Source organism: Diuraphis noxia, unplaced genomic scaffold (assembly GCF_037042655.1).
Source record: "Diuraphis noxia isolate RWA-SAM2 unplaced genomic scaffold, SU_Dnox_SAM2 contig0002, whole genome shotgun sequence".
NCBI classification, from domain to species: domain Eukaryota; kingdom Metazoa; phylum Arthropoda; class Insecta; order Hemiptera; family Aphididae; genus Diuraphis; species Diuraphis noxia.
The window spans coordinates 52157210-52168994 of record NW_028301712.1 but is presented as its reverse complement, the minus strand read 5'-3'; the positions used below and the strand labels follow the sequence as shown (position 1 = coordinate 52168994).

The following is an 11785-nucleotide window of genomic DNA, read 5'->3' as shown; positions in this document are numbered from 1 at the left end:
TATCACAGATTAGTCTATGTCTATATGTCCAATAATAAAATCATTAATATTTATAACCTATTTATACATTCGAAATGGGACAGATATCAGTGGTCGTTTCGCCGTATTATTATACACATTAAATTATTATTAAATTAATAATTATACACAATAATATCATTCAAGATGAATTTAAACTTATTTCAGTGTATAATAATAATTATTATAGTAGGTGATTGTTCGACCAAGGCAAAATGGCTACTATTAAATTGGCTCTCATTTTAGATACATTTGAAGTCGACCCTTGAATTACCTCCTGAAAAATGTATAATTTAATTAGCTCCCTAAACTGTAAAATATTATTTAACCAGGGGCTCTCATATAATAAGTATTTATGTGTAATCATCATTCGCGGCCAATGACCTATGTTGTCGAGGCCTTGTTCTTTATAATAAAAAAAAAAAAAAAATAAGTATTTACTTTCACAACGTCAACCAAACCTAGCCTGGCAGTTTGCACTCAAATATAGTCCAATATATGATCTATATATTAGTTAATAAGTATAGAATTCAAAAATCGGGTAAGTGGATGTCGCTCTGCTGTACATTAGGGAGTGGGATGGACCTCTGACTAGGGTAGGTTAAATTTGAATGCAATGATAGGTATTATTGTATACGAAAAACGATTCTGAACGGAGATGATTTGTCAGTCCAGGATATATTATATTTAAATATTGTCATATTTTCTATTTTGAAACAAATATTTTATTTTTCAATTAGGACGCATTTTGCATAAGGCGTGGTTTATCAATTTTTCCAAAACCATTGCATGTAGTTATCATAATTCATAATACCTTATATTATTATCATAGATATACATATAGCCATATACGTACCTGGTTTGAGGATAAATCGTTATCGTTACGCATTTTCAAAAAAAATTAAAACTCAAACGCTCAAAACATTTTTGCTATAATTACACTTCAAATTTTCTCTAAAGCTATTTGAAGCAAAACTTATGGAAAACTTAGTGTTAAATTTTTTAAGCTTAGATATAAATATGGACAATTTTATGAATTTTGAACTACAAAATAATTTGCAAATATTCATGGTTTTGACGAATTTTTGTCAATATTTGAACTTCAAATGCTAATAAAAAAAAATTGTGCCTATGTATTCTTACAATTTTTTAATCACAATAAGAATAACTTATGATACATTTTGTATTAAATTTTCAAGTATTTTGATTGGGCCAAAAATTTAATCGACATTTCATAACAAAAATTTCAGCTGTCTATAAATATCTCCAAAAAAGTCAAAATATTTTGAAGCTAGGTTAATTTCCGGTGGACCTTTTTTTTGTGATAAAGATGATTGACAAATTTGTAAGGAATCTTGTATTAAATTTTCAAATCCTAGATTTAAAAAGAAAATTTTTTATGAATTTCTAGCTTAAAACAATTTGCGAATTTTTGTGATTTTTACGTATTTTGTCAAAATTCGAAATTTTAATGCTTATAAAAAAAAATTGTGACCTATGTATGACCTTCTATGTAAATGTATTGTTAATTATTCAGTCATAAATCTCTGTCTTTTATTTTTATAACATACATTTATAACTTGTTAATAATAATATTGTGACCTCGATATAAGATATACAGGACTGGAACGAGATCTAACGAGGTACTGAAGTCAAAAATCGAAGCACTTTTACTGCCCCAAAATCGTGATGACAGACACACAAAAAAACACACACACACATCATTGTAAAATCAATACATTCATCACTCCGTTCAGAATCTAAAAATAGTTGAATGTAATATTTTTATTTAACTTATTAATAAAAAAATAAAAACGAATAGCTCAGAGTTAATATTGTCTATGATTTAATTTTTTTATTTAATTTTTAATTTATAATTTTATATAATATACATATCATACTTTATAATGACGCCCTCAAATATTATAATATTTTCTGTGTCTCAATTTTTTAAGTATTTTTGAGCTTTTATTTTTTCAATGCAACGATGTAAAATATACGAATGCGATACCGTAAACCATGTTTTAAAATTAAGAATCTTGAGTGTACCCGACGTCAACTATCTTAGAAAATAACGTTTAACTTTAAATTATAAACTACGTTTTGGTAACCAATTTAGCTCCGTTAGTTTAAAATTTAGAGTAAATTGACCTCTTATAAAAATTAAAGGTAACATTACTAACATTATTATCTAGGGCTTCTCATCTCACCTAGGGTGTTTTAAAGTACCGATTGCACGAGGCACGCGAGTTACCTATTGCTGCCTGCTTTCTCGGGCTCTGAATAAAATTTTCTTGAAGAATTTTTCCAATCAGGTAATAAAAATCGAAACCAGCGTAAGTACAAAACGTAAAATATAATCGTTCATGTCGATCGCTTAACAGTCGTAAAATATAGTTCGCTGTTGCATATATGTCATTTTGCGACTGCACTTCAGATTTGTATAACAAATTAAATAATTATCATGAATTAATATTAGGTAGGTACTATGTTTTAAAGTGTTCTTCATACACGATCTGCTTATTCAGCCCTCCACCTTATGCCTGCGCAATAAAGTTCGTACAATATTTAAAACGAAACTCAATAATGCACAAACTCGGCCCGTGCAAGCGGGTCTAAATATTTCAGCTGTATTAGATTTCTCAAGTCATCGGAAACGTCATCGCGATTTCGCATAAATCAACAACTGAAAAGTGACGACAGCCTACAGACGATCATTTTTAACGACATACCATCAAACATATGCGATCACCCATTGCGACACAACACTTTGCAAGGTTACCATCAGGGCTGCGTATTCTTCAGTTTCATTAAAAATTATTGATGATCCCTGCACTATAAAATTAGACTTTTTGTAACAGCAGATTGACTCGCATAGTCGCATACCGCATACGTATTTTATATTGTATATTGATGAAAATCATCATCGTAATTTTAAAAACATCGTCCACATTATAGGTATTATCTCATTTATTATATTGTATAAATACTACTGCAGTGGCGGATTTGAGGGGGGGGGGCGACGTGGCGATGACCCCTCCCTAGGAAATTTTTTTACTTAAACTATAGCGCCGTATGATAAAAAGAATATGAAATTCATAAGTCATAGCTATAACATTAAACTTATGAATAAATGATACAAAAAATGTATTTTTTTTAATATGAAAATCGTAAATGTGTATTCGGTTATGTCTTTGTAGTTATTACCTATCAATCTATGAGACCAATTCGCCCCTCCTCAAATGATCTTCAGATCCGCTACTGTACTACTGGTGATGACCGCAGCAACGGTGATGATGATATCGCTTCGGTTTCTGTTGACGGTGTCCCGGTTTACGCACATTATGAGCGGGACACTCCTAAAGTGGACAAAATTCTGCGAGTCGGGTGAGTACGTGGCCCGTAACGTGGTGACTGCCCGGATGGCGATGAGACACGACGGCGTCATCTGCTTGGCCGTAACGTGCATTAGTATTTTGCACTACCGATCCACTCGGGTCGCTGTAACCCGGACTCAGATGCCTACCGCCACACGGCCCGACTCTGAGACCGGTGACTGGACCATGGTTAACGTGGTATACATGCACTTGGACAATGGCGGCGTGCTGTAGGCGCTGAATATGTGTGTTACGTATTATTAATATATAAATAGTTAATATAAAAATCTGCTCGAGGATGGAGCAGCTGTCACCGTCAGGCCGCCGATGGTGTTTGTATTTGACACGGATACCAATTAAGTGAGTACGATAATACTGCAATAGAATACCAGTTCCTATACCCTAGTGGAAGAGTTTGTGGTCACTACAATGCCGGATTAAGGTTTTCGCCACCCATAGATTGATATAAATTTACCACCTAATTGTCCTAATTTACATTTGATATTTTACTTCTATAAGTGATACGTAAAAATCATACACACCCCATATTAAAAAAATTATCATTAATAAAATAAAAACATAAAATCAATTCTTTATTTATACTTTTATTAATGAATGAAAACTCCTTAAGCGTATTAAAAAAAAAAAAAATACAAAAATTTTTCATATTCTTCATTCTTTAGATTATAGTTTTACGTCTTGATTTTTTTTTTCGCAAAGTCTTCAATGATGCCGTTTTATGATAACTGATTAGTTAATTCATGTTCAATACTTATTAGTATAACAAGACGTGCATTTAATCTATCCTGTGACATCGTAAATCAGAGATAATTTTTTATTCTTTTCAAGCAAGAAAAAGTATGTTCAGTTGAACAGTTAGTCTCGGCAGTAGATGTATAATATACATTATACAATATATTATATTCTGAGTGCTATTTTGATGTTGGGATATATTGAAATTAAGTTTTTTCATGTGAAATTTGAAATAGTTTGGGAAAATTTTTCTACTTTGAGGTAGGCACCTATTAATTATTATAATATTATGCCTATATTCATATAATCAAATGAATAATAGTTACTAGATACTATATTAATGTAGATTCTGTATTTACCACTTACCTTTGTAAATTATTCTATTTAAATAATTTAAAATAATTTGTTAAATATTAATCGTTACACATAGGATATACTGATATACATATTATTATGAACACTATAAATATATATACACTTGCCTCATAAAATATTTAATTTACATATAGGTAAGTAGTATAAATTCTAATATTTGTAACTGATTTGGATATACCTATAGTAATGCAGTAGGTATTAATAAATAATACATTACTTGTACTTAGATATGAGAACAAAATATTAGGTAGAACTATATATTTAAATTTTCTTTAATAGTATAAAATTATAGTTGACTCCTTTGTAAAAAATAACAGTATTATCAAAAAAATTAAATAAATATTATTATCCTTTATGTAAAATAAAACAATTAATTGAACAAAAAAAAATCATAATACCTTTTAACAATAATATTATACCTAATACTTGATATAAATTATATTATTGATTAGTAGTCCAACTTGATTGTCTATGACTTTCAGGGGAAAGAAAATTATGTATTGGTCTTACTTCTTAGTTCTTGGTACCTATCTATTTTCTATCATAACATTTTGTACAGACTGTCTTTGTGCGGTATATGGAGTATAAGTTTTATATGTGTACGGATTAAAATGCTCTAAGCTAGAAGATAATTGTGTTGATGGTGTTGCATAATTCCCAGGATTATTATATAGTATACAAGCTTTGTGTTAATGGATTAAAACTATTGTTTAATGAGTTAGATGCTTCCAATTCCAAATCGGTTACAATAGATAATATTTTAACCTTTGCTTGAGAAATTAATTGAGTTGGAAGTTTTTTTACTGAAATAGCTAAGGTATTAAAAAAAATCAACATCATCTTGTTCTTCACATTTGTTTGTTGTAAGACTTGTTAATATTTCTGATCGTTCTTTTGCTTTTTTTTCTAAAATACTCATTATATTGTATGTTTCTTTTATTCTTTTGTTAGATTTTTGAGGATTTTGTGGAGTAATAATTTGAGTAGTATCGACATCCTCTTCTTCGTCTTTTCCAGAGTTTGAAGTTTCGTCATCGTCGGTGGTATCAATATTTGATATAGAACTGTTAGTGTAAAAACAAATTTAATATATTAGCATTTATAAAAAATATATTATAGTAAACTGTATTTGTATATTATATCTTTTATCTTTAATTTTGACTTGAAGAAGTTATTATATAACGAATAGTACTATTAATATGAATAGATTCAAATAGTATATAAGTTACTCTCTCTCTTGTGGCACATTGTCTAAATGTGGTTCCAAGTACCATTTAGTTGGTTTTGAAGAAGCACTCGATCCTGCAGTACTTATTTTTCTCCATCTTTTATTTTTTAAATATGCATCCTTTGTATTTTTGAATCTTTTTTTGCAGTCCTCCTCTAAAGGTAAAATAAATAAATTAAATACAATAAAAATATTAACTAAATAAAAATTTCAAATTTCAAATGTCTAAAAATAGATCAAAACTATTTAAAATATTTAAAAAATATTATTATGCAAAACAAAAAGCTAAATAGACATTTTTTTTTAAATTTACATAAATTAGTTAAATGTTTAATTAATTTATTTATTCTTAACCTATTAGTCTTGAATTATTCAATAAATGATTTTTAATTTTTTTACTGTTTTTTGCTCTTTAGATATTTAGCTTCTGGAGAATCATATCGCTTATTATCATAATTTGCCTTCCGTATATCTCATACCTACATAAGTATTAGAATAAAACATACATTAGAGTCCATAAAGAAATACATTTTTATCAACCACCACCGCGGCCCGCGAGTGACAATGATGTGACATTGCGACACCGTTGGCTCATTCTCCACGCCGAAAAGGTTAGGCAGGACGGAAAGACAAGTCGCGCCCGACGAGTGCCGACCGCCGACGCCCGGCGGTCTGACATCTTTTGACCAACCTGCGACCATCGATTCTGCAACTCGTCAGCGTCTTTTTTCTTGTTATTTTAACAGAGCCAAATCGTACATCGATCAACCACGATATTCTTTTTGTTTTCGTCATAAGTATTGTTTATTTTGTATTCTCCGCTGAATAAAAAAAACAATTTACAAACTATAAGTGTATAAGTTGTGTGTCACCCTTCATCATCATCATCATCGCAAAAACAGCAACCGACTTAGTGCTTACCTGCTACCGCTGTAAAACAAACATCATCCACACCCGCTGTAGCCGCGTCAATCCATTTAATTTATCAATACATGAAGCTGATCTAAATTAAATGAAAAATACTAGGTATGTCAAAGTTATATAAGATAGGAATAATTATATAAACCAATATAATTTAATAACCGATTTATCATAATTTTTTGTAAGCATACCAACGAATTTACCTATAGAGGACTGCAATATAGCGATAAAACGATTGAATTTAATTTAGTAAAGTATAGCTTACAGTGTAAGCCTTACACAGTCACACTCGCATTTTTTTCCGCTTGCAATAACATAATATTTAGCAATAGCAATGACCGACAAGATAGCTATAATCCGGCCCACGAGAGATCAGTACCGCTGTTCGACCAAAACTCGTCCGATTCTGCGCATCCCCCGTGTGGCGCGCCACGATTACGGCACATAATGTAGGAAATCCCGTTGCTACCAATTATTCTGCATGCGCGTGACGGTATACTGATCACTCGTGGGCCGGATTATAGTATATAAATTATAAATACATTTTATAAATGCATAACAGTGCGTGAGTGTATCATGCCATCGTATAGTCGTTATACGTAGATATCGATATATTCCATTACCGTTGTGCTGTCACATCCGAGTTAATTGACATAATATTCAGCCTCAGGCAAACATCGTCTAATAAGTCTAATAAGCATTTAAACATTGGTCATTGTGTATGTTTACCTGCAGTATGATGCCGTTATTTTTATTATTGATTAATGTTTATTAGCATTACCGTTGCACTGTCCGAAAGCTGTCCGTATTCGCCGGGAACATAACATTTTTATATACTATATTGCTTACTGTTCACGCAATCACCAAATACCATTTGAATGTGCGCCGACTATCGCTAATTATTTTGTACGGGACTTCAATATACGTGTCACGGGCAACTAACCTATGTCACTAACCTAACCTAACCTGAGACGAGAAGACATATTGATTTAGACGTCATTATTTTGTTGTGCGTCAGTGCGTGCCAGTGTACCATATCATGTAAGTGACACATAGGTTGTCTAATCAAAAAAATAGTACTACCACTACTATTACATGTGTTAAACCTAGTAGTATCTAAATCATGTAGCGTTACACAAATAAGAGATTGTTTAGCAACTCTTGGAAAAGTTCGCGATTTCTTTATTTTTCCGAAAAGAAAATCAATTCTTCGATTTCATATTGAAAATTCATCAGAAACACCCACAACAAAATCATTGAAAAGAAGTTGCGAAACTAGATGGATAGAACGATTTCACGCAATAAACGATTTTATGGAACTTTATAAGTATGTCATTGAAGCATTGGATACAATTTCGGAATGGGACGATAACGATACTTTGAATAAACCAAGACGTTTTAGAAGTTCTATTTTAGATATAGAGTTTGTGATATCATTATTCGTATTGAACAAAGGTTTAGTATAGGTTTACCACTTTAAAAGTTTCTACAAAAATCAAATATTGATCTTAAATTGGCTGTACAATTAGCAAATAATACAAAAAAAGAATTACAAGAACTTCGAATACACGCCGATGATATTTTTAAAAAAATATTTGAAGAAGTAAAAGTAGTAGCCGAAAAATTCGATATTGAAATTAAAATTCCGAGATTAGCAAAAAAAACAAACTAATAGAAGCAATATACCATTAAATACTCCAGAACAATATTATCGAGCACAGTGGCGTAACTAACAGCAAATATTTGGGGTAACGAACACTTTTAAATACTTCACCTTCTCCAATAAGCATAGTGAGTGATGAGTACCACTTATACGCATAATTTCCTCCTAAATTATTTTAAAATAATCATTATACTTATATATTATTATTATATTATACTTATCATTATACTATTATTATACAGTTTTATAACACGAAAATTCCGGTAAAACACGATTGCGTACGATTTTTGTCTGCAGCTTTGAAGCACTGTTGCCATTTGCTTTGAACTTATAGAACAGGGGTTACTTCCATAATTTTTTTTTTTATTATTATTGAATAACTATTTTTTATTATATTATTTTAAAATTTAATTATTTTATTTTGTGTACTATATTATTATAACATAGGTATTTATCGAAAATTGAGATTTTTAAGTGGTACCATAACTTAAGTCATTTTTCCAAAATTTAAATTTTACTGATCAAAAATAAAAACATTAATTTAGCAACGATGCACAGTAAATCGTACGCAATCGTGTAACGTACGCAATCGTGTTTTCAAAAAGAAACATCGTACGCAATCGTGTGGTACCCCGAAAATTCACAAATAACGTATTTTTTTCTTGATAACTATTTAAAGATAAATAAATAGTAAATACACACTGACGCGGATTTTTTTTACTAAATTATATAAATAATTTTGGGGTAACAAAATGATACTCTTGCCACCCCATAAAAATGTTTGGGGTCACGACCGCTACCCCTCGCTACCCCATAGTTACGCCACTGATCGAGCATCAATTTTAATTCCTTATCTTGACAAATTTATTACAGAGTTAGAAGAAAGGTTCAATGTTCATCGATCGATTTTATCAGGTTTCAATTCTCTATTTAGGGAAAATGGTCCCATTAAAGATATTATAATTCTTTCAAATAAATACATTGAAGATTTACAGAATGATGGAACTCAAAATGAAATTATTGAAGCAAGCAGAGTACAAATTATGGCAGAAAAAACTCATGCAAACAACAGAAAAACCAAATAATGCTCTAGAGGCTATGGCTATGTGTAACCAGTCAATTTATCCGAATAAATTTAAACTTCTTCAAATCTTAGTCACGCTTCCTGTTTCCTCTGCAACAAATGAAAGAACATTTTCAAACTTAAAAAGAATAAAAACATATCTAAGGAATTCCATGTCATAGGTAAATTATTATAAACTTAAAAAATATTCTTGTAATTTACAATAAATAAAATACTTTGTTTATGTTTTTGTTTATAGGGAAGATTGAACGATTTAGCTATATACTATCAATAAATAAAAACTACTCAATAAAACCTGAAGAAGTTATTGAAGAACTGACGAAAAAAAAGACGTCTACCTTTTTTATTATAAAAACTATTAAAACTATTAATTGACATTTGTATTCATAATAATATTGAAATATAATATAATATCATTATTGAATCATAACTCGTATGTATTTTATTATAATATTATAAACTTATACTTAATATTTAGACCCCCCCCCCATAAAAAATTGAAAATACGCCACTGACCACTAGGTTTTCCCATTGTGGGGCCGATAAGCAGCTACAAAAGATTATCCAGCGCCAGATTTTCCAGGGAAAGCAGGCAGCAATAGGTAACTCGTGTGTCTCATGCAATTGGTACTTTAAAACACCTTAGGTGAGATAAGAAACACTATAGATAATAATATTACCTTTAGTTTTTATAAGAGGTCAACTCACTCTAAATTTTAAACTAACGAAGCTAAACGTGATGTTTCACACTTGTAAGACGGAAACACATGTGAGTATATTATTACGTTATCTTAACTCTTAAGGAATAAATAATAATTATATAAGCAAATTAATATTTAATAACCGATTTATTATAATTATGGTAAACACGCTAACGATTTTACCGTGAAGGCACATGATCAATATAAAAGGATGAAAGTTAGTTTAGTAAAGTTTTTCTCAAACATGAATTTTTTTTAAGCTCGCTAAAAAATAATTTTCAGCAACGCAACGTCAGATAAGACAGTAAGTACATAAATAAAAATTCGTACAGTGTGTCATTCCGATACCACCGTCGTTACACATAGAATCGATAGTTAGTATTCCACTTCTGTCATGCTGATACCGCTTAATATCAAACGACATACAATTCAGCCTCAGGCAAATATCGTCTAAGCACCTTGAACTTTTAGGTATTGGCCATCATTGTTTTTATTCACCTGTATGCCGCGCTTATGCCGTAAGACGCCAAGACGGTATTTGTTATTTTGTTATTTTTAATATTAGCGTTACTGTTGTAGGTACTGTTCGAAAGCTGTCCGTCTTGTCCAGCAACATAACATATATTTGCTCGCTGTTCACGCAAATATTAAATACCATTTGAACGTCGAATCGGGTGATATAGCGTATGCCGTATATCGCTAATCATTTTTTGCGGAACTTCAAGATATCTGTCGTGGTCACCGGGACGACAAGGCATTCTGATTTAAATGTTTTGCATTTGTATATGCCACCGCAACTAGTATTTTACTCACCGTCCCGGAAATCAATTACGAGTCCAGTATGTTCATCGTTTTTCGCTGATCTTCGTAGGCTGTTCGTCGTCCGTTACAGTTCGTGTCGTCGCCGACCGCAAACCGGAAATCGACTCGTCTGCCGTTATATCTTTGTACGTATGTAGCGTGGCTACGTTTTCGTACTTTTTATATTATATAACGTTACGTCGTTATTTATATTATTTATACACTACGCTATCACCCTCATAGTAAAAAATTTATTTATTTTACTATGATTATGGCCCCGTGGTCAGTTGTATTTTATTTGTTATATAACGATTCATTGTCACGCACTCCTCATAAAGGACACCAATCACTAACTATAAGTCCATAACCATATTTACAGGGGAGCGGGCCGCGTGTTTTAAGAATTCCAGGAGCTCCTTACTCTAAAATGGGTGGCTGTGTAATCGATTAAGTTAAATATATCTCAAAAAGTATAAAACCACTTAATACATGGAAAACCTGTGAACGCTTTTGACGTGATTTTCTTATTTTTTGTACTTACTGGCAACTGTTTCGAGATAATTTTACCTATTAGAACTTGGCCTCAATTTTCATTTTTTGATTTCTACATTTTCTGATAATTTACAAACTCGGGGATTGAGTTTCACATTTTCGTTTCAAACAATACAGTCAAAATGTTGGGATAAAAATTTATTTATTTTTAATTTTTGTCGTATAAATATGGTTTTTGACGTCATACACTATACCTACGATATAACCACCACAGCTTTGTGTGCACTATGAGGGCTTTTATTCGATTAGGATTAATTTATAAAATGTTTCTAGACATGATAATAATCAATATTTTAGTATTTAATCTCAGTC

At 31.0% G+C, this 11785-nt stretch overlaps 1 pseudogene; it reads left to right on the top strand.

Moving 5' to 3' along the window:
- Positions 1–9253: 9253 nt before the first annotated feature.
- LOC149058654 (52 kDa repressor of the inhibitor of the protein kinase-like) lies at positions 9254–9771 on the top strand (annotated as a pseudogene).
- The last annotated feature ends 2014 nt before the right edge of the window (positions 9772–11785 follow it).